Raw genomic sequence first — 20756 nt, 5'->3', positions numbered from 1 at the left:
TGGCGGCGTTACGGGGACGGGGAGTGACAGTAGCGGCGAACGGTGGAAGTGGCGTAGTGATGGGAGGAGGACGAGGAGAAATTGGGGGGGGGGTGCAGCAGCTGAATGTCTAGAGGGGGGGGGGGGCATGCAGTTAGGAAAGGTCTGGCGTGGTAGGTTTGACCAACGGCAGCGCCAATAGCGAGAAACGTGCCCAGGCTGATGACAGCAAAAGCAGATAGGCTAGTTGTCGGGTGTTCGTCATTCCGTATAGTTGCGGAAGGGCAATGCTGGCGAGGATCGGTGAGCGTTTCCTGTGAAATAAGGGCGTACTTGAGGGCGAGTCAGGGGACACGCTGATGGAAGGCGGAGGTTTACAATCTCCTACCTCACCACAGCTTGAATGAAGGCCACCGATGGCTGTGATGGGTCAGTGCGCTCTGTTGTGAAAACGGGTGGTTAATGGCAGCAGGACAGGCAGCTTCAATATCCCGACGAACAATATGCGTCACGTTGGCATAGGTGAACAGCTACCGAGCGGCTTCATACGATGATGTTGCGGCCGTGATGGGCAGCCTTGTGAATTTCTGAGTTATACGGCGGCTCTTGGCTTGTTCAAACCGCCCGCACTATTTGCTGACTGAGCCAACGGTGGCAACCAGGCGCCAAAGGGCAATAACGTAGCGAGTGTACGCGACGACTTACGATACGCTAGATGTCTGAGCACGAGTTGCCAGTTGATTCGGCGCAGCCATCTGCCGTCCAATGGCGTTTCGAAAGCGGTGGCGTATGTTGTCTTTGAAAGATTTCCATCTTGTAATTTCAGCTTCGAGCGCCTAGAACCACACCCGCGGTGCGCCATCGAGGTAAAAAAACCGTTGGCGAGCATAAGAGTCCGGCCTCACCTAAAGAGCTGGTGCTGATCCTTACATACAGGTTGTTCCAATTCTCGATGTCAGTGGCATCCTGACCGGAAAATACGCCAGGATCACGAGCAGGAAGTAGGACTACGTAGGTGGGGCAGCTGGTGAAGACAATGTTTTCAACCTGTGACATAGTCCGACCCGTGATGATGTGGCAGTTGCGGAGCTTCTCGATGTTACGTAAAATGACGCGAGGCCTGACTGTTTTAGGCAGAATCTCTGACCGTTGGACTCTGCTAGCTCCGCAGCAATACTTGTGATGCACGACGTTGACTAGCGCTGACAAAGCCTGGCGTTTTCCTTAGCGCTAACGAACACCTAACACTAACAAACACCTAACACCTAATAAACATCTAATGCGCTGGGGATCACAGCTCGCTCGTTAGGCATGCTGCGCGCGCTTACACTTTGGCACATATTTTCGAGTCGGGGCGCTCCGCCGGCGAGCTGGCGCATTTCCGGCGGCCGAAGTAAGTTTTTGGGCACTAATACATACTGCGCGCCTGAAACCGCACATTCTAGCACTAACGTGAATATTTGGGTGCAAATTATGCTTTTTTAACGTGTATTTAAAATGTACAGGTGTTGTTGCATTACGCTGGAAAAGTAACGTGGTTGCTGCTGCCGGGAAAAAAAAGATGCGTCATGTACTTACCAGCACAAAGCTATAGTCCTTAAGCGAAACATTGGTGCAGTTACACCAATGCTTCAAAAAGCTTTGGTGCCTACATCTCAATACTTCAACTCAGGGTGTCGGACCAAATGTTTTTTGTTTCTGTTTTAGTTTCGTTCCACCGCAAAAAGTTCGTTCCATTTCTGTTCCGGAACGAAAAAAAAGTGTTCCGTAACGATTCGTAACGGTGTTTTATGCAAAAATTTGAAGTTAAGGTAATCATAAAAGACATTGGACTTAGTTACTTGCCCTCCTCTTAAGAAAGTAGGACAGAAGTAAAACACGTTCTTCAGAGGTGCGGAAGTAACTGTACCACGAATTTCTACCAACTAGCCCAAGCCAATGTACCCGCCAAAGTCAGAGCATTTATTTTCTCAAAAGTCAATTACAATTTTTAGCGGGTTCAATGCTTTGCGTCAAGGAAGTGAGCACGATCTCGGAAGCAGCACGTCATTGAGTGTACTCTCTGATGTGCGAGATTGCTGTTCTGATAAAAAATCGCCAGGCCGGCGCGAAACACGCAGCACAGTCACAGCGAAAGCTGGATGAGTGGCCTTTCTAGAGCCCGTTGTAGACTCTATGATAGTGGGCCTTGAAATCGGAGTTTATCAGATAAATCCGAGTTGTCGAATATTTTACCGGCGAATGTTTATCGGACGTTTTCGGATAAAACCGAAAATACGGAGCCCTATATATTACATAAGTTAACACGATTCCTTGCCCGACAGATGATGCCTGTATAGAGTATTTTTATCTTGAGTAGCTTTTAGCGCAAAAAAAGGACACGGACACAGAGGGAGGGAACAAGACCAGCGCTAACTATCAACTGAAGGCTTTATTAGGCCAGAAGAAAACATATATACTCGGACTACGTCACCCGCGGCACATGCGCACGGTCAACAGTGCAAACCAAGGCACTATCTCTCCATACCTATCGTTAACCCCTTTCCTTTAGGAGCGAAACTTCTTTGTTAGAAATCGTTACTGACGGGTGACTAATGCAAGATGTTCCCCTGATGTGTATGTGATAAGCCTCTGCAAGTTCTCGCGTGGTGCGATCACGGTGCCTAAATAAGGTGACCGTGTCAGAGAAGCGTGCTTCGCATCCACACTGCGCAGAATGCATTGCTAAGTACATCAGGGGAACATCTTGCATCAGTCACCCGTCAGTAACGATTTCTAACAAAGAAGTTTCGCTCCTAAAGGAAAGGGGTTAACGATAGGTATGGAGAGATAGTGCCTTGGTTTGCACTGTTGACCGTGCGCATGTGCCGCGGGTGACGTAGTCCGAGTATATATGTTTTCTTCTGGCCTAATAAAGCCTTCAGTTGATAGTTAGCGCTGGTCTTGTTCCCTCCCTCTGTGTCCGTGTCCTTTTTTTGCGCTAAAAGCTACTCAAGATGAATTTCTACCAACTAGCTCGTCTTTCGGTCTTACTAGAGTATTTTACAGGAGTTACATGCACAAGCGTGGTACTGTGGTGGAATACTCGACTGCCAACAGAGGGCGCGGGTTATAATCCCTTCTGATCCTAGAAATTTCTTTCTCATTTCAATTTTTCTTATTTCGCGCGATATCGGTTGCGGACACCGGCGGTGGCGGACAACTATGGCGCCAAAATCGGCTGTTGCGAACTCATAACAGGTTTCACTGTAACAAACTTCAGCGCCGACAATACTACACTCTCCACACTGGCCGGCGTGACAGGTGCGCAAAAGTCCACTTGCGTTAATATAAACATCTCCGGTTGCCAATGGTCTCGTTTTTCGCACAATTTGAGCATTGCTTTGGAATTCCTGCCTGAGGTACGCGCGAATACTGTACTCTGAGATATGCTTAAGTGCTCAAGTTCCATGACCTCAGTTGTTCCGGATTGCCAAGTTTTCTCGTGAACCAAAAAACAATTGAAAAAATTTCGGTTTCACTCCGGAACTAAATAATAGATAACGTCTCGGTTACGTTTTCGTTCCGGTCAAAAATATCGTTTTTTTTCGTTTTTCGTTTTTGGTTTTCGTTCCGTTCCGACGCCCTGCTTCAACGCATTCTGTCCGTCATCCCGAACATTGGGACGTACTACGATCACGTAGCAACTACATTTTTCAGATGCTGAAAAACGGCCTGCAAAGGATACTACACAAATATGAGCTGACCGAAGAGCAGTTGCGGGTTGTATAAGAAAAAGTATTTCAAATAATTCTCTGTGCCATATAATCTCAATTATTTGTACAAAAATGTTGCTTACAGTATATTGCTTGTCTTACCATGCAGATGTATTCCATTATGAAGTTGTTTCAGCTATTACTTACATTTAATACTGTACGTGCTTCCTGGCTCTCATGTGTACTGCCACGTGTGAGGGGCACGGATCTAGTCAAGCTGCTGCTTACGTAGCTTTCATCCCCTCTTCTCTTCCACACCTTGTACATGCACTGTGCTTTTTGTGGTAAATAAACTGAACTGAACCGTGGGAACACAGCAGCCGCCAGAGAACTGCATGTCCACATACTGCACGTGGGGCTACCGCACAGCGCATTGTAAGCTTACTCGTTCCTTTGACGTGCGCGTGCTTTACAGTGTGCCACGAATATGGACAGTGCTTTTACAAATATCCCTAAAACGAAGTACTCTGTGGAACACTTTTCGGCGTTCGTCGCTCACACTTCCGGAAACCACTTTAAAATTGTTATATGCATGAAGGCCGACGCTAATAGATGGACACAATGACCTGAAATAATTATTTTGTGGTTTCGGGCGGCCAAAATTTCAACCCAATAAAGGTCGTATGCTGCTTCGCTGCACTAAGGCATATGTTGTGAAGAATCGAGCATTCTTGTTCAACGGCAATGGTCATACTGGGCGTTCACAAACCTGCGCGATGTCTTTCTTCGCATTATAATTTGGATATTGCAGCTCTGGTCCAAGTTTTTGCACTATGACTCGTACTGCCGGATGCGAAACCATTACCAACTTTTCCTGCAGGTGAAGACGGCCAAGCAATGGGGCAACCTGGCTTCTTATTTGAACAACGTGAGGGTCATGGCTTCATTTACCATGGCGGCTGGGGCCTGGACTTTCAAATCCAGCGCGTCATATATCTCAGATCCCCAGTCATACTCGTCTTCGTGGTGGAACCCTGTCGTAAATGTGCAGGTGAGAACGTGTGACTTTGTGGCTCATTAATGCACCGTGAAATCCTCTTTTGTACTCCTCTGTTATTTCATAATTGCACATAGAATTAATTCTGCGGGTTCGAAAAAACACCGTGGGAAGCTGGACTCTTAGTGAATGCTGAGGAAGTAAAATAATGCACGCCCTGTCCCCGCGTTTCTCTTTTCGCATTTCTTTCGCGCCCATACCTCTAAACCGGCTTGATACCGGCGTTTTGCTAGTGTTCCTCTGGCTGTCCCTTTGGGATTTTCCTTACGCCGTTGCCGTTTGGCTGCTGTGTCCTGTTTTCCTATGCTAGGGTTGAGCAATCAACGTACTCGTTATTCCTCTGCTCGCACCGCTTTTATGACGTGATCTGATCTTTGTCGGCACTAGCGTTCTAGGGCGAGTGCACGCAGCCGTTCTCGGCGAGCCTCCTCTGCGGCATCCATGGCGACAAATACCCTCCTCCAGCCATTGCCTTCCTACTGGCTGCTGCGTGGGAGCGCCCTAGTGGTGAAATCCTTAGAAACATTCCAATGATGGAATGGTGGCGCCCTCTCTTGGCCTAGCGACGAAGCTGGGCGGCTGTTTTGCTTTGAACTGCGTGACCACGCGTATGGACGCCGTTCGCCTTCGGTCTATAAGTCTATTGCACTTAAAATGCATAATCTTTGGCAAAACCATCTGTACCGAAAACGGCTACGGTGAGTGCGACAATCAGGTACGGCACACAGCACAGTAAAAGAAAGAGCCCTTTTTTTCTACTGGGTCATTTATTTTCTGCTACGTTCGCGCACCGGGCTATAAGGAGCTCCAGCCCACTCCGTAGTTTGCTCGACCTAGTGCGGTCGCACGTGTTTTGTTTTTGCAGAAGTCTGCAGAGGGCTTGCTATCTTTACGTTCTATTCTAACCGCTCATTTTGAGTTCGAAGGATAGCCCTAAAGCCGTTTTGGTCGCTAAAGCAATCGTGTTTCCTTACGGCAGAAATTTGTTTATTTACGAAGGGTTGGATGAGAAGGAAGCTAATTGCTAGCCTTACTTAACATTCCAATTTACCACAAGGTTATATGTTGGGCGAGTTGGTTTCTAGCTTCCATATTTCACAGCGCAAGACGACAACACAGTAAGGAACACAAGACACACGGAGCGCTGACTGACAACTGATATTTTATTGAAACCAGCCAGTCTTTTATACCACTGGTGGCGAGGAGAAACGGGCAAGGTACATGCGCGGAAGGGTCATTAGTGCCATCAGGTATCACACAACCTCAAGAGAATTGGAAAACGCGCGGGAGTAGAAGTCGTCTTCTCGGCTCCCAAAAAATTGGCTGGCATGTGCAAAAAGGTTAACCGTAGGAATGAAGAATCACGTGGATGTACTGTCAGGCATGTCAAGCAGTTTGTCGAGTGCAAGAAAGGTGTAATTTATTCCCTGCCGTTTTCGTGTGGGAAAGAGTACGTGGGACAAACTGGACGATGCATAAACCAAAGACTAAAAGAGCACCATGACAATGTCGCACGCGTGGCCACTTGTGGTCACGTTACCAAACACTGCAGAGATTGTCGATCTGATGAGAATGACGGCGAACCATGTGAACCGATGTACAGAGACAGCAAAGTAATAGGCAAGCATCGTGATGCTCTAACAAGAGAAATACAGGAGGCACATGTGATAGCGAAGTTGCAAGATAAGTGTATAAGCGCACCCTCAGTAGCATTGTCCCAAAAAGAAATCAAATATCTTGACTGTGAAGTTTGACGCATGTCTGTTTTCTCCCGGCACTAATGACCCTTCCGCGCATGTACCTTGCCCGTTTCTCCTCGCCACCAGTGGTATAAAAGACTGGCTGGTTTCAATAAAATATCAGTTGTCAGTCAGCGCTCCGTGTGTCTTGTGTTCCTTACTGTGTTGTCGTCTTGCGCTGTGAAATATGGAATATGGATTCCAATTTAGTTACTATGAGATTCATTGCTCCCTCCTTTCCTGAAAAACTGACTTTTTCCAGACATAAAACAGCACGCGTTTACAAAAAACATGCCTTGAATACATGCCTTCAAACTTAATCGTGATATTTTATACAAGACTGAGACGAAATGTATATACACACATATGTGTTATACCAGCGATTTCACCGGATACTAATACTATCTCTCTGACTTTGCTGAAAGGCTGGTGGAGACTGCTGGAGACAGTCGTTGTCGCCTACGTGAAAGCATACTGTGTAAGAGGAACTAGTCGACCACTGGTGCGCGCTGTTTTGTTTGTTGAGAATAGTCTTCGCAGTCACGTATTATGCGTCATACACGATGAACCAACTTCTGGCCATCTTGGGTGTACAAGAACACTCTACGACCGTGCTCACAAACGTTTCTACTGGCTTCGGACACGCAACAATGCCGAATGGTATGTCGCCAGCTGCACCCAATGTCAGCGTTACAAGCGACCTCCGGACTTGCCGTCTGTTCACCTTCAGCCAATTTGTACTCCTAGCACCCCCTTTGAACAGGTTGGAATCAATTTTCCGGGTCCTTCCAGGCGATTCACAAACGGTCATTGCTTGGTTGTCGTTTGCTTAGATCAGCAGACCCGTTACCATGAGAGGGCAGCACTGTCATCAGCCACAGCAAATTGTTTCCATCGTTTCGCTCTTTCACGTTTTCTTCACACATAAACCTCTTCGCATCAAAATCAGTGGCCGTGGGCGGCAACTCAACGTAGACGTTGTCGAAGAGACCTTTCGTCTGTGTCCATCTAACTTCCGCCATTCCACGCCATACCATCCACAGAATAGTGGTCTAGTCAAACGCCCGATCAGAACGCTTCCAACATGCTGTCCACGTGCATCGACTCCACACACAGGAACTGGGACAGTATTTTATCTTTCGCCAGCTATGCCTTCAACGATGCAAGGCAGAATACTACTGGTTCGTCATATTTCTTTAGGCTCGTCCATCACGCTACGATCTCGACACCATGACAGCGAGGCCATTAAAGAGATTCTATCGCACAGTAAAACCGCTACGCCTCGCTCGTCTTGGAGGACCGGTAAAAGATACGCTATGACGAACGCCAGACATGATACTTCAATCCTGGTGACCGTGTGTGGCTCTGGACACCTTTGCAGAAGTGTGGTTTGTGCCAGAAGTTCCTCGTTCACTATGTAGGTCCCTACGTTATTCTTGAACTTCTCAGTGAGGCCAACTATCGTATAGTGCGGCTCACAAGCACTGGACGATGCTTGGCTAAAGCTGAACTGACGTATGTGGCTCACATAAACCTCTGCCATTCACGAACCACTTACGCACCCGAGGGGCTTCGTCTGTCAACGGGGAAATCACAAGCTTTTCCAATGACCCATGCATACAGCGCGAATGGCCAGGTAGACCAAAGGTAGAAAAGGAGAACAACGTTTGGTGTGCAGTCTCGGGAGCCCTCTCTGAAAAACGCCACTCACCCACACAGGCTCGTCTAGTTATTATCCTTTTCGTGAACTCCTTGCCTGCAACAGCATCACTATAGATTCTTACAAGAGCTGAAATTTGTGCTAGTTTGTAGGTGTTCATACCTGAACGAGGAGTGCAATTAAACAACACATTAAGCGAGAAGCACATACGAACGATTCTGCTTCCCACTGTGAAACGTTATTTGCGAACATAGCGCCTCTCCATTATAATTTTGGTGACTGTTTTCCCGAAAACAAAATAGCGGCTTGGAGAGGAGTTATTCTTTCCTGCTCAATGAGATGTTCCTCTCAGTCACTTACTTACAGTGAATGCACACCTGAAAAAAAACCGCCATGACTCACGGTCCGTATCATTTTTTTGAAGGTATGCTGTAGTGATTTTAATTTACCGCTTCTTTCTTGGGCTGTATTGGACTATAGAGCGCATAATTTTATGGAGTTGGCTTTGTATGTGCGTCCAATATCGAAGAAATCTCACGAGCATTCACGCATTGCGTATTCTATGGAAATAGCAGCGCACCTTTCTTGCACATGCAGTAGCGTTGTCAGTACAACAGAGCCGCTATTCGGAAAGGACAAGGTGCCAGCTCAAGGTCCCATCGCCCGCAAACTTTTGGCTGAACTGAAGCTCTATCACGTATAAAATGGTGTTAGTTTCTGGCGCGATATAGTGCTCTGTAAATCCTTCACTTCTCCCTGTAGAATTGCAGTCAACGAGCGTTTCTCATCACCACTTGGTTCCAGTGAAAGTGTGCTACTTTCTTACTTAGCACCGAGACCACAGCGCAATTGCTACGTCTACATTGAGAACACAAATTGCCGGACGGACGATGCATTCGCGACTAATTCGTAAGAAGGCAGGGTTAATAGAATACCTGCGTAGCACAGACACTCACATACAAGAAAAGCCGAGTACAGACGGATACGCCCGAAGCAGTACAAGATCAGCGTCTCATTTTGCGGCATGATGTTCGCAGCTCGTACATGACGTGACCCAGCCATCGCAAAATGCGAGCAGACAGCCACTTCGGGCCTCGCTGGAAGTTTCTCACGTGCACAGAATCACTGGACTGGAAACCACGTCGTTGGCTCTGCAGAAGCCATCTTGCGTCTCTCGTCCGGGCGAAGGGTTGATATGTCGGCCCGGAAGTTTGGACCCAGCATGACTTCTGGTGGCGATTTCACTGTCTCGGATTGCTTCACAGAGTATTGTTTTAAAAAGAAACGTGAAACCGTGCATAGTACTGTGCCCTGTCTCTTTCTGTAATGCACATTTCAGTTCTCGTACCATCTGTACCGCCCTTCCGTTAACTTACAGCTGGTATGCTGCGGTAAATATACAGCGAATACCAATTAGTTTCAGGAAATCTTGAATTTTCCTGCTTGCAAAAGCGATGCCATTATCAGACACGGCCAGCTGAGATAATCCGAACGTTTTCCGCAACTTTTGAATTAGCGTAGATGATTCGAAAGACGGCATGACTTCCATTTCCGCCCAGTTTGAAATGGCGTCTACGGCCACCAGAAAAATTCCGCCTTGGATCGCTCCTGCGGTATCCACGTGGATTCAACTCCATGGCCATTCCGGCTTGGTCCAGAAATGAGTTGGTGTCTTTAGTTCACTCGGTCTGATTTACTGGCATGGCGCGAAATGTCTGACAAGCTCTTCAATCTTTGCGTCAACATTAAACCACCACACGTATCAACTAGTTATGGCCTTCATTGTCATAACTCTCGGATGATTAGCTTCCCCAGAGTATGCAGTCACGATGCACAGACATCTCGTTTGGTCTCACCTCACACGCAAAATACTTCAACGCTACTAGTTCTCGCGGCCAGCCCCCACTGCTTCACCTGTGAAAGTTTTCGATCGGGCGTGGTGTATGCTGCCACTACCCTTGTGCTCACCGGTGGCCACTCCGCAGCTTTTACCAGAAGCATGTCAGCCGGTACTTCAGTCTCTTGTCAGGTAAGGAGGACTGGAAACCTGCTCTGGCAATGAGAACTTGCATGATCCTTGGTTTTTCTGTAATCGAGCACGTATTTGTAGGCTAATAGCATTAGATTCCATGGAAACATGCAGGGTGAAAGAACCGCCGGACTTTACTTTTGCCGCTGCAGAATTCCTAGCAAGGGTTTGTATGGATGAGAATACAAAAATTTGTCCACGAGGGTACTGGTGAAAATGTCGCACCCCCCAGAACCATGGGAAGAGCATCACGATGAATCTGAGCGTAATTACGCTCGCCCTTAATGTTGTGGAAGCACGCGCCACAGGCTGCACATTTCATTCGTTGTAGCGGTGAGCCAAAACTTCATCAATACTTTTTTGGGCGAGTTGCTCTATTATGGAGCAAGGAAGTACCAGCGCGAACATCCACCTGCAATGGAGGCATGTATAAGGTGTGCCATTCTGCCAATAAATTTACTTGTTAGTCGACGCTTGCGTGTCCGTGCAATATCTCTTGTGTGAGCGTTGGCACTCGTACTTTCTCGTGTTCGTTGGCACTGGTACTTCCATGACAGGGTCTCTGTTTGAAAATCCCCCAGTAATGAGTTTGATGTCCACAACTTGTTCAGGCTCTCCAATGCTTTCAAGTGCTCTGAACCCAAGTTTCATGTTGCGTTGCTATCAAACAAACGATACAGCCTCCCAGCTACCTCTGTCCTGCCCTTCAAAACAAGCCATTATAGAAATTGATCATACCCAAAAAGGCTTGTAGTTCCGTTTTGATCTTCGGGTCAAGAGAGTGATCGATCACATCGAACTTTGCCTTCCAGGGGTAGATGTTCTTAGCGTCACTCCGACGCCCAGGCATCAAGGCTCTCCATAAAAAATCGCACTTGCTCTGAATCCTGCTTTCGACAAGCGGCTGAGGACTTCAGTAAACATCCGTCCATGCTACTCAATAAACTCGCTGGCAATCAGGATGTCATCCAGGTACAAAGCGACTTACGAGGACAGAAAAGCCAACTACTTGGTGGACACTGACGTGATCCAAGTATTAATGAGAATTAACAGACAATAATGCCAGGGAAAGTAGAGGGGATGTTATTTGTAGTAATTACAATATAAATGTGGAGAAAGTAAAGTGACCGAAAAGATAACTTGCCGCCGCCAGGGACCGAACGTGTGACCGTCGAATAACGCGTCCGATCTCTACCACTGAGCTAAGGCGGCAGCCATCCTCCCGTCAACTTCATAGGGTGTATAGTGCATTTAAACTAGGAGTGTTAGTCAGCGCCGATCGCAGCTAAGGCGGCGAGTGTGGCACACTTTTTCTGCCTGTTGACGTCACGTTGTTGTCATGCCACGCGTCACGCTGTTTGCGCCTTCAGGTAGTATGCGAGGGATTATTGGTCAGCTGCTAGCTCGTATAAAGATCACGTGCTACGTGACGCCAACAGGCAGATAAAGAGTGTTCCACACTCGCCGCCTTGGCTGCCATCGGCGCTGACAACACTCCCAAGTTTAAATGCACATATATACCCCATTAAGTGGACTGGAGGATGACCGCCATCGTAGCTCAGGGGCAGAGCACCTGACACGTTATTCGAAGGTCGCAGGTTTGGCCCCGCCGGCGGCAAGTTATCTTTTCGTCCACTTTACTTGCTTCACATTTACATCATATTTACTCCAAAGAACATCCCCTGCGCTTTCCTTGGCCTTATTGTGTGTTAGTTCTCATTAATATTGTGCTAACAAAGAAAAGCGAGCCCTTAAAAGCCATCGTCCTTCCTTCTGATCCAAGTAGTAGGCTAGAACCCTGCTCGCTATGTGCGACGAACGAGCTCAGCCAAGCACAACTCTCAGCTACTTAACGGAATCGCAGCCAAGAGCGTGTTCACGGCTCTTCAAAACACCCCTGGAGAAACAGACACACCAAACAGCAACCGACAAACCTTGCACAGCGTCTGCGAGGTGTTTATCTTGAGCACCCCCACCGTGGCTTCATTGACGTAATAGTTGCTGCTAGGCGTGCGTCAGATCCAACTTGGTAAAAACGTGCCCGCTTCCTAATCTGGCAAAAAGTTATTTACTTTTGTTAGTAGCAGGTATTCATTACTTTTTACTCACTGGTTCACGGTGCTTCTATAATCCCCGCATGTTCTTTGGGAGCTTTCTTTTCGCACCACGACGACTGGCGTTGCCTAGGCTTCATATTTCGTGGTTTGAAGAATTCGCAGTTTCACCAAGTGATTTAGCTCAGACACAAGTTCATATTTTATGGCAAACAAAATGCTGCGGCATTTGAGGAACCTTGCTTCGGCGGCTTCCTTGACATCGATATGCATGCGTGGTAGGCTAGTGCCTGCAAACGTTTCACTGAACACGTATGGACGGTTTTCCACAATTGCTTGAGGCCTAAAATTGATGCTCTTGATGATGAAATTGACCTGTTAGGCTGGTTCCCAACAGCTGGAACCATATCCAGTCCAGCACAATGCTGCCATCGTTCTTCAGTACTACAATACTAGTAGCGGCAACTGAGATTCTCTGGCTTTGAACTTCACGGGCACGGATACAGTCCTTCCTTTGTCGAGATCGTCAGTTGCTTGTCGTGCTTGTCCAGCTTGATACGCTCCACCACTTGCAGCTTCTCAAATTTTCTCACACAGCGAATTGATCTGGCAGCTCCAGAATCTACTTCCATCAGCACGATTTCATTGCCAATATCTATAGCAATGACGTGCGTTGGTGTTCCCCTTTTTACTTGGCGGATACTGAACAAATTGTTGTGCTGGCTCGTCACGAAATTTTCCCTGTTATCCAGCTGCGCTTCCAAATCTGCTTGCTTTATTCGGCATGCTTTTCCTGAATGCCCTTTTCGCTCGCAGCTGAAGCACACAGAATCCTTGTATCTGCAACGCCGTCCTGCAGGGGCTCCAAACCACCAAAACAACGTTGCTGCATTTTTCCTTTCTTCTTGCTGGCTTCCATTTCTACTTTCACCGTCAACTTTAGCTGGAATTCGGTCTCCTGTACATTGCTCCTCGTTACTTCTTGCTGCTTGGCAGCCGTTTCTGCCGTGATTGCCAACTCATATGCCGTGTCGAACGGGATATTCTTCGCCGCTAACACCGGTTGTTGAACCATATTGTGAGAAATTAAAAAAAACGTTGTTGATTACTCCGTCATAGGAATCGGTATAACACGAAAGTGAGACGTTCCCTCGCATGAGTAGTTGAATGTTAATCGTACATTTATATACGAGAGCTTCCACAATGTCTATTGGTGTTTGGCCGATACAGCACCACTTGATGTTGACGCACCCACATTGACGCCTGGTGGCACATCTCCGTCCCCACGAATAACGCCCATGAACAAGAATAAGCCTTTGTGGCAGCTGCAGTAGTTAACATACACCTGGACACAGCATAAGGTGAATCTCGCCCAAAGATGTCTTAAACATGCACATAATAAGCACTAACTCCACATGCACTGTTTCGAACCGTCATCATTTCAAGTGAGAAATGGCAAGGTGTGCGCACCCTAGTAGTCGTTACCAGTGTACTCGAAGCAGTAGGCGGCGGAGAAACACCGTTAGTCCATTAGAAAGCGGCCCCACGCAGGCGAGGAGGCGTCAGCAGCTGACGCGAAAGGTGACTCGCGTAACTGCGTCGTCACCGAATCGAAACACTGTGGAAGCAGCATTTCACCGACCATGAACTTTCCTACAATATTTCAGCGAATACCTCCGCCGCGCTTAGAGTACCGAAACACTCGATGTCGGTACTCGTTAGCATAGTGATGCATTACTCGTGGCCTCCGCGATCTGCTCTGGGAACTTGCCTTTGCTGGTGTTCGTTGCGGCGCGAACAACTACAACGGCGCGTTGCCGTTTCTCACGCCCTCGCATTCGCACGGCGAGAGCAATATCAAGGAAAGCGGTGTCGCAGGCAGAAGAGCCTCGGTTAGTGGACGCTAAGCTTCTTTACTGAACTTGGGGCAAGGTCGCTATCCCATTGAATGTTAAGAGTTAATAAAAAGATCACACTGCGGCCGGCCTAGAAACGCGATGAGAAGCGCGATGCGCGTCGCGGCTCCCCTCTAGACTTGCCATGATTTCTTGCAGGGCGAGCGGGGAACGTGGCGTGACAGCCAGGCGAGCGTAGCAGAGCTATTTTTAATTCAGTTGATGCGATGAGCGAGGCTTGAGCTAAAGCCAGAATCTCACGGTGTCAGGCGTTGACAAAATTATACTTCTTTTGCAAACGCACCTGATGGGATGGTCGTAGCAACGGCGCAACGGCGCGTTGCCGGACCTAATGACGGAGGTCATGCATTGCTTCACTCTAGCGCTCTGAGACGGCGACACCACCGCGCGAAGCAAGAGCACTGTGAGAGGAAAGTGTGAGAGATAAAACGCACGTTTGTGAAGCCTCCTGTATTTGTGACTGTGGAGCAGTGCCACCCTTCGTTGCGGACAGAGAGGTCGTGGGTTTGACTCCTGTTTCCAGAACTGTTTTTTTCTTGTTCTTTTCTTTGCCATTTGATTGTGTACATTTTGCTGATGTGTTTTTGTGACCGAAATATGTCATAGAAGTCATGGTGGATCCCGGTATAATACACGAATGTTTCAACACGATGGCGGTAACAGGTGAAACAATATATTGCCACACACTCGTCTTTCTTTCTGTTTTCCGTTACCGGCTTATTGCACATGTAGATGCTGCCTTGCGCAGAGCGGGCCAGAATGTCTCAGAAGATTCCAGATCAGATTCCAGATTGTTGTAGATGATTTTGCTAAGATTGCGCACATGACGCGAATAGTCCAGATTATTCCTGAGCTTGTACGACCACCAATGATGAGGCTGGAAAGTTCGATACGTGATGTAAAAAAGACGGCGCATCCCAGCGATGTTCAGTTTATCGACGGCCGATGCGCTCTTCACCGCTATCAGTGTACAGTGTGCATTGCTGTAGCTTGAGTTTTTATTTCCCGGCCACAAGTTCGGCCAAATAAAGAGTTTTATCGTGAACGCGACTACTGGTGTCTTCGTCGAGGTCACGACCCCGGTGACATCTGGTGGAGGTACTGTTCCAACATGTTCCGGACGCCCCCGTCAAGCCGTGAACCCAGCCCAAGTCGCAAAGAAGACATCGACGCCAACACCCAGCAGCGAGCAAGCCGCAAGCAACAAGGTATACCGCCAGAGCACTGGCCTCTACCTGAGAAGAATCTGCAAACCAAGACCCTGACTTCGACCACAGCGACGATGACAGCCACTGTGCCGCCTGCACTGATTCTGCTCCGGCAACCCAGGAAGCCGCCAACGTTCCACGGTTCATCATTCGAAGACCCGGAAACCTGGATTGAAACATACGACCGTGTCGCCCCTATAGCACTCTGAAACGCGGTTCCGAAAACATAGCGCGGTTTTATAATGCATCTCCGCCATTGTTCCAACTACTTCTTCCTTCTCCTCAGCAGACTACCCACTACTAGTTTATGTCCCAAGTGTGTCGTGCCAGAAGAAGAAGAAGAAAAGTGTGCCACAGATAGGCCCCCCCTGCAGACAAGTGACCGTGGGCACTTGAAGAAAAAGAAATGATCAGACGGAGCTTGTCAGAATGGGTACCGGCTTGATCCTTTTAATGCTGACTGTGTGTTCATGCCGATTACGCAGGATTGTAAAATGATGTTCAGAATGCTTGATGACTGGGAAAGGACCGTCATAGCGAGGCTGAAGAGCACGGCGAGACGCATCGACACGAACAAAAACGTGTGAAGATGTCTGTAGGTTTGCCGCCAGAAAAACGTCGTTCTTAGTGTGTGAGCTAAAGTTGGTGATGGGCCCAAGTTTTGCATGAAGATCCGCAGACGCTGGACGAAACAAGATGGATCCGGAACACTCTGCGTAGTAACGGGGCTGACGAGGTCACCAGGCAAACGGAGTGTGCAGCCATAAACCATCTCGGCTACTGAGCAGGCAGGTTCTGGCCGAAGTGTTGGACGCAGGCCGAGAAGCACGATTGGGAGGTGTGATACCCGATCTTCGGCGTGAGGCTGCGAGACGAGTGCTGCTTTTAGATGACGGTGGAGTCTCTCTACCAAGCCATTTGATGCTGGATGATACGCAGCTGTGCGAATACGCGCACAACCCAGTAGAGATGTGACAGAGGTGAAAAGCGCTGACTCAGTAGTCACCGTTGATGGTACACCGAAACGGCTAATCCAGGTAGCAAGGAAGGTACGAGCAACTGTTTCTGCCGTGATGTCAGACATTAGAGCTGCTTCAGGCCACCTAGTGTACCTGTCAATACACGTAAGCAAATACGTATTTCCCCGACATGGAGGTAAAGGCCCGACAATGTCCAAATGAATGGTGTCGAAACGTGCATCAGGGAGAGGGAATTTTCCCCATGGAGGCTTGGTCTGCCGTTGTACCTTGATACGCTGACACGCTGTGCAAGTGCGAACCCAGTCACGAATGTTAGCGCGTATGCGCGGCCAGACATAGCGTTCAGTGACCAGGTGTTGCGTAGCTCTTACGCCTGGATGGCAGATGGAGTGGAGGGTGTCAAAAACAGCACGACGCAGCTGTGAAGGGACATAGATACGAGTGCAGTTGTGTGAAACGTCGCACCAGAGCGTAACGTCGTCGTCGGGAATGTTGACTTGTTCCAGGCGGAGGGAAGTATAGATTCGGAGTCGTGGAAGCTCATCGTCTAATGCCTGTGCCTCCGCGAGCGAAGACAATGTAAGGTCGGCGGTGCCTGTCGTGGCATTGATGGTAATACGACTGAGAGCGTCCGCTGCGCTGTTAAAGCTGCCTTTTACATAACGTATGTCTGTGGTAAATTCGGCAATGAAAGCAAGGTGTCGAAGTTCTCTAGGCGTGTGCGTGGCACTGCAGGAACGTAAAGACGAAACAAGTGGCTTGTGGTCGGTAAGAATGGCAAATTGTCGCCCTTCAAGGAAGTACCTGAAGTGCTTCACCGCAAGGCAGGCCGCGAGGAGCTCCCGTCCGAAAGTTCTGTATCGGCGCTCAGTCTCGCGTAACTTGCGGGAAAAGAAGGAAATTGGAGCCCATGCACCATTGATCCATTGATGAAGAGCGGCTCCAACTGCTTCTGAAGAAGCGTCCACCATGAGGCTAGTGGGAGCAGTTGGTGAACGGTGGTGCAGGAGGGTGGCCTGGGCGAGTTTGGTGTTAACGGCGGCAAAAGCTTGATGCGCCACCGTGTCCCAGGGAAGTGCGGCTGACCCGGCCTGCGAAGTCGAGAAGCGTGCTTCCAGAGGCTGCAGCAGTGTAGAGCATGTAGGGATGAAGCGGCGATAAAAACTGACGAGTCCGAGAAAACGTCGCAGACTACGTCTGGACGTGGGAGGCGGGTACTCGAGGGTAGCTTGAACCTTGTCAGGTAGAGGAGTAATGCCATCTTTAGTGATCTGATGTCCGAGGAATGCTATCTCCGACACTCCAAACTGACACTTTTCTACATTGATGGCAAGGTCGTAATCACGCAGTCGAGTGAAAATGTCACGTAGATGTGCCATGTGCGTTTCAGCGTCCTTGCTCGCAACGAGAAGGTCGTCGGTATAGGCGAAAAAAAAAACGGCAAGCCTCTTGTGACTTCGCCTATAAAACGCTGAAATGTCTGAGCTGCGTTTCTCAAACCGAAAGGCATTCGTAAATGCTCATAGAGCCCAAATGGGGTAATTATTGCAGTTTTGGGAATGTCAGAAGGCTCAACGGGGATCTGGTGATAAGGTTTCACAAGATCAATCTTCGAGTATACTGTTGTGTCGCTTAAAAAGGCAGTACAGTCCTGAATATTGGGTAACGGGTATCGATCTGGAACGGTGACTGCATTGAGAGCCCGATAATCCCCACAGGGCCGCCAGTCATTGTTCTTCTTGGCAACCATGTGTAGCGCCGACGACCACGAGCTTGATGATGGACGAATGATCTGCAGCTGTAACATATGCTCAAACTCGTTGCGAGCAATTCGAAGTTTATGAGGGCCAAATCGGCGAGGGCGGCAGTGATCCGGTGGGCCTGTGGTAACGATGCAGTGGGTCACAGTGTGCTTCGGGGTCTTATCCATTGGAGACTGCGTTGTAATCTCCGGAAACTCGTTAAGCAGAGCTGTATATTGTCACACTTATGACGAGAACCTTGTGTTGTTCTGCACGTTGGGCTGGTTAGGCCAAGAAGCGGCTCAGAGCGAACTTCTTTGTCCTCTTCTACCCGTTGGTGCTCACACAACCATGCGGCATTAGTCCCCCCTTTGAAAAGCATCGACTCGATGCTTGTAAAAGAAAAAGAATAACTACAACACGCGCAGACGCAGAGAACCAGATCCTGAGTACCAGTAACCGCAGGGAAAATAAGATGACGCACCGACCCTTGCGCCATGTGCAAACAGAAAAATGCAAAGAAAACAACCACAGGAGTCACACGGTAACAGAAGTAGCGCGAACGCACAAGGGCTACTGTGTGTAGTACGGCTTGAGTCGTACGACGTGCACGGTTTCGGGCCGAAGTTGTCGACGTGAAGACACTGCGCCGTCCGGAAATACTTCGTAGGTGAGGTCACTGACACGTGGGAGAACCTTGTATGGTCCGAAATAGCGGCTCAGAAGTTTTTCAGACAAGCCTGGTCGTCGGACAGGTGTCCACACCCACACTCGGTCGCCAGGGTGGTAGGCGACGTTTCGACGGCGAAGGTTGTAACGTCGTGCATCTGCGTCTTGTTGGTGACTGATCTTTACGCGAGCCACTTGACGAGCTTCTTCGGCGTACTGGGTGTATCGCTCGGCGTCTGGAGCAAGTTCATCGCTGTTATCGCACGGAAGCATAGCATCGAGCATGGTTTGCACGTTGCATCCGTAAACAAGGCGGAAAGGCGAAAATCGCGTTGTTTCCTGCGTCGCCGTATTATACGCAAACGTGATGTATGGCAAGATCTCGTCCCAGGTTTTGTGGTGTACGTCCACGTACATTGAGAGCATGTCTGCTATGGTCTTGTTAAGTCTTTCCGTCAGTCCATTTGTTTGTGGATGGTAAGCTGTTATTTTTCGGTGACTTGTGCAGCTCAGTTTAAAAATGTCTTCCATAATTTGTGCCGTAAATGACGTCCCTCTGTCCGTAATCACACATGACGGCGCGCCATGCCGCAGGATGATGTGGTGCACGAAGAACTTCGCGACTTCAGACGCCGTGCCGCGGGGTAACGCCTTTGTCTCGGCATAACGGGTCAAGTAATCGGTCGCCACTATAATCCACTTGTTTCCGGTGGACGACAAAGGGAAGGGTCCTAGAAGGTCCATTCCCACAAGGTCGAATGGAGTCCGCGGTGGTGCAATCGGGTGGAGAAGGCCCGCGGGTTTCACAGGGGGCGTCTTGCGACGCTGGCACTCGCGGCAGCCTTGCACGTAGCGGTGTACGCTAGCCGATAGTCGTGGCCAGTAGTACTGCTGGCGCACCCTGGCGAGAGTCCGTGAGTAGCCCAAGTGTCCTGACGTGGGCTCGTCGTGGCACGCAAGGAGGACGTCATCACGCATGTCGGCTGGGACAACGAGGAGAAAGGCTTTGTCGCTACCTCGCGCGTTCTTGTAAAGGATGCCCCTTCTAAGACAAAATTATGACAGCCCGCGAGCAATGTGTCGAGGAACGTGGGAGTTTCGGCCTTCTAAGGAATCGATGACAGGGCGCAATTCTTGATCTGCTCGCTGTCTTGACATGAAGTCAGAATCACTGACTGCTCCGAGAAAAGCATCGGCCTCCTCTATGTCCGTATCGGGATGCCCCACAGGTGCTCGAGAAAGCGCGTCAGCATCTTCGTGTTTGCGCCCAGACCTGTACACAATCGTGATGTCGAACTCCTGCAAGCGCAAGCTCCATCGAGCGAGACGGCCAGACGGATCTCTGAGGTTGGCCAGCCAGCACAGCGAGTGGTGATCAGTCACCACTTTGAAGGGACGGCCGTAGAGGTAAGGTCGGAACTTTGCCGTCGCCCACACGACTGCGAGGCATTCCTTTTCTGAAGTAGAGTAGTTGGCCTCGGCTCGGGAGAGTGTACGACTGGCGTAAGCGATGACATACTCAGCACCGCCGTGTCGTTGTACAAGGACGGCGCCAAGTCCGACGTTGCTGGCATCTGTGTGTACTTCAGTAGCAGCGTCCTCGTCAAAATGGGCTAGAACAGGTGCTGTTTGCATTCGCTGCCGTAACTCTGCGAAAGCTGCCTCTTGTTCTGTAGTCCAGGCAAAGGGTACATCATCTCGGGTGAGTCGCAGAGCGGTTCGGCTATCTTCGAGAAGTTGGCAATGAACCGACGATAATACGCGCACAAGCCGAGGAAACGTCGCACTGCTCTCTTGTCTGACGGAACAGGGAGGGCGGCGACGGCTGCAGTTTTCTCTGGATCGGGCCGAACTCCATCCGCACTCACGACATGTCCCAGGAATTTCAGCTCTTCATACCCGAAATGGCACTTCTGAGGTTTTAGCGTGAGTTCAGCAGAACGAATGGCTTCCAGAACCATTCTTAGGCGCTTGAGATGTTCTTCGAAGCTCTCAGAGAAGATGACCACATCGTCGAGGCATACAAGG

Source organism: Rhipicephalus sanguineus, chromosome 6, assembly GCF_013339695.2.
Source record: "Rhipicephalus sanguineus isolate Rsan-2018 chromosome 6, BIME_Rsan_1.4, whole genome shotgun sequence".
Taxonomy (NCBI): Eukaryota; Metazoa; Arthropoda; class Arachnida; order Ixodida; family Ixodidae; genus Rhipicephalus; species Rhipicephalus sanguineus.
This window is presented reverse-complemented; position numbering follows the sequence as displayed.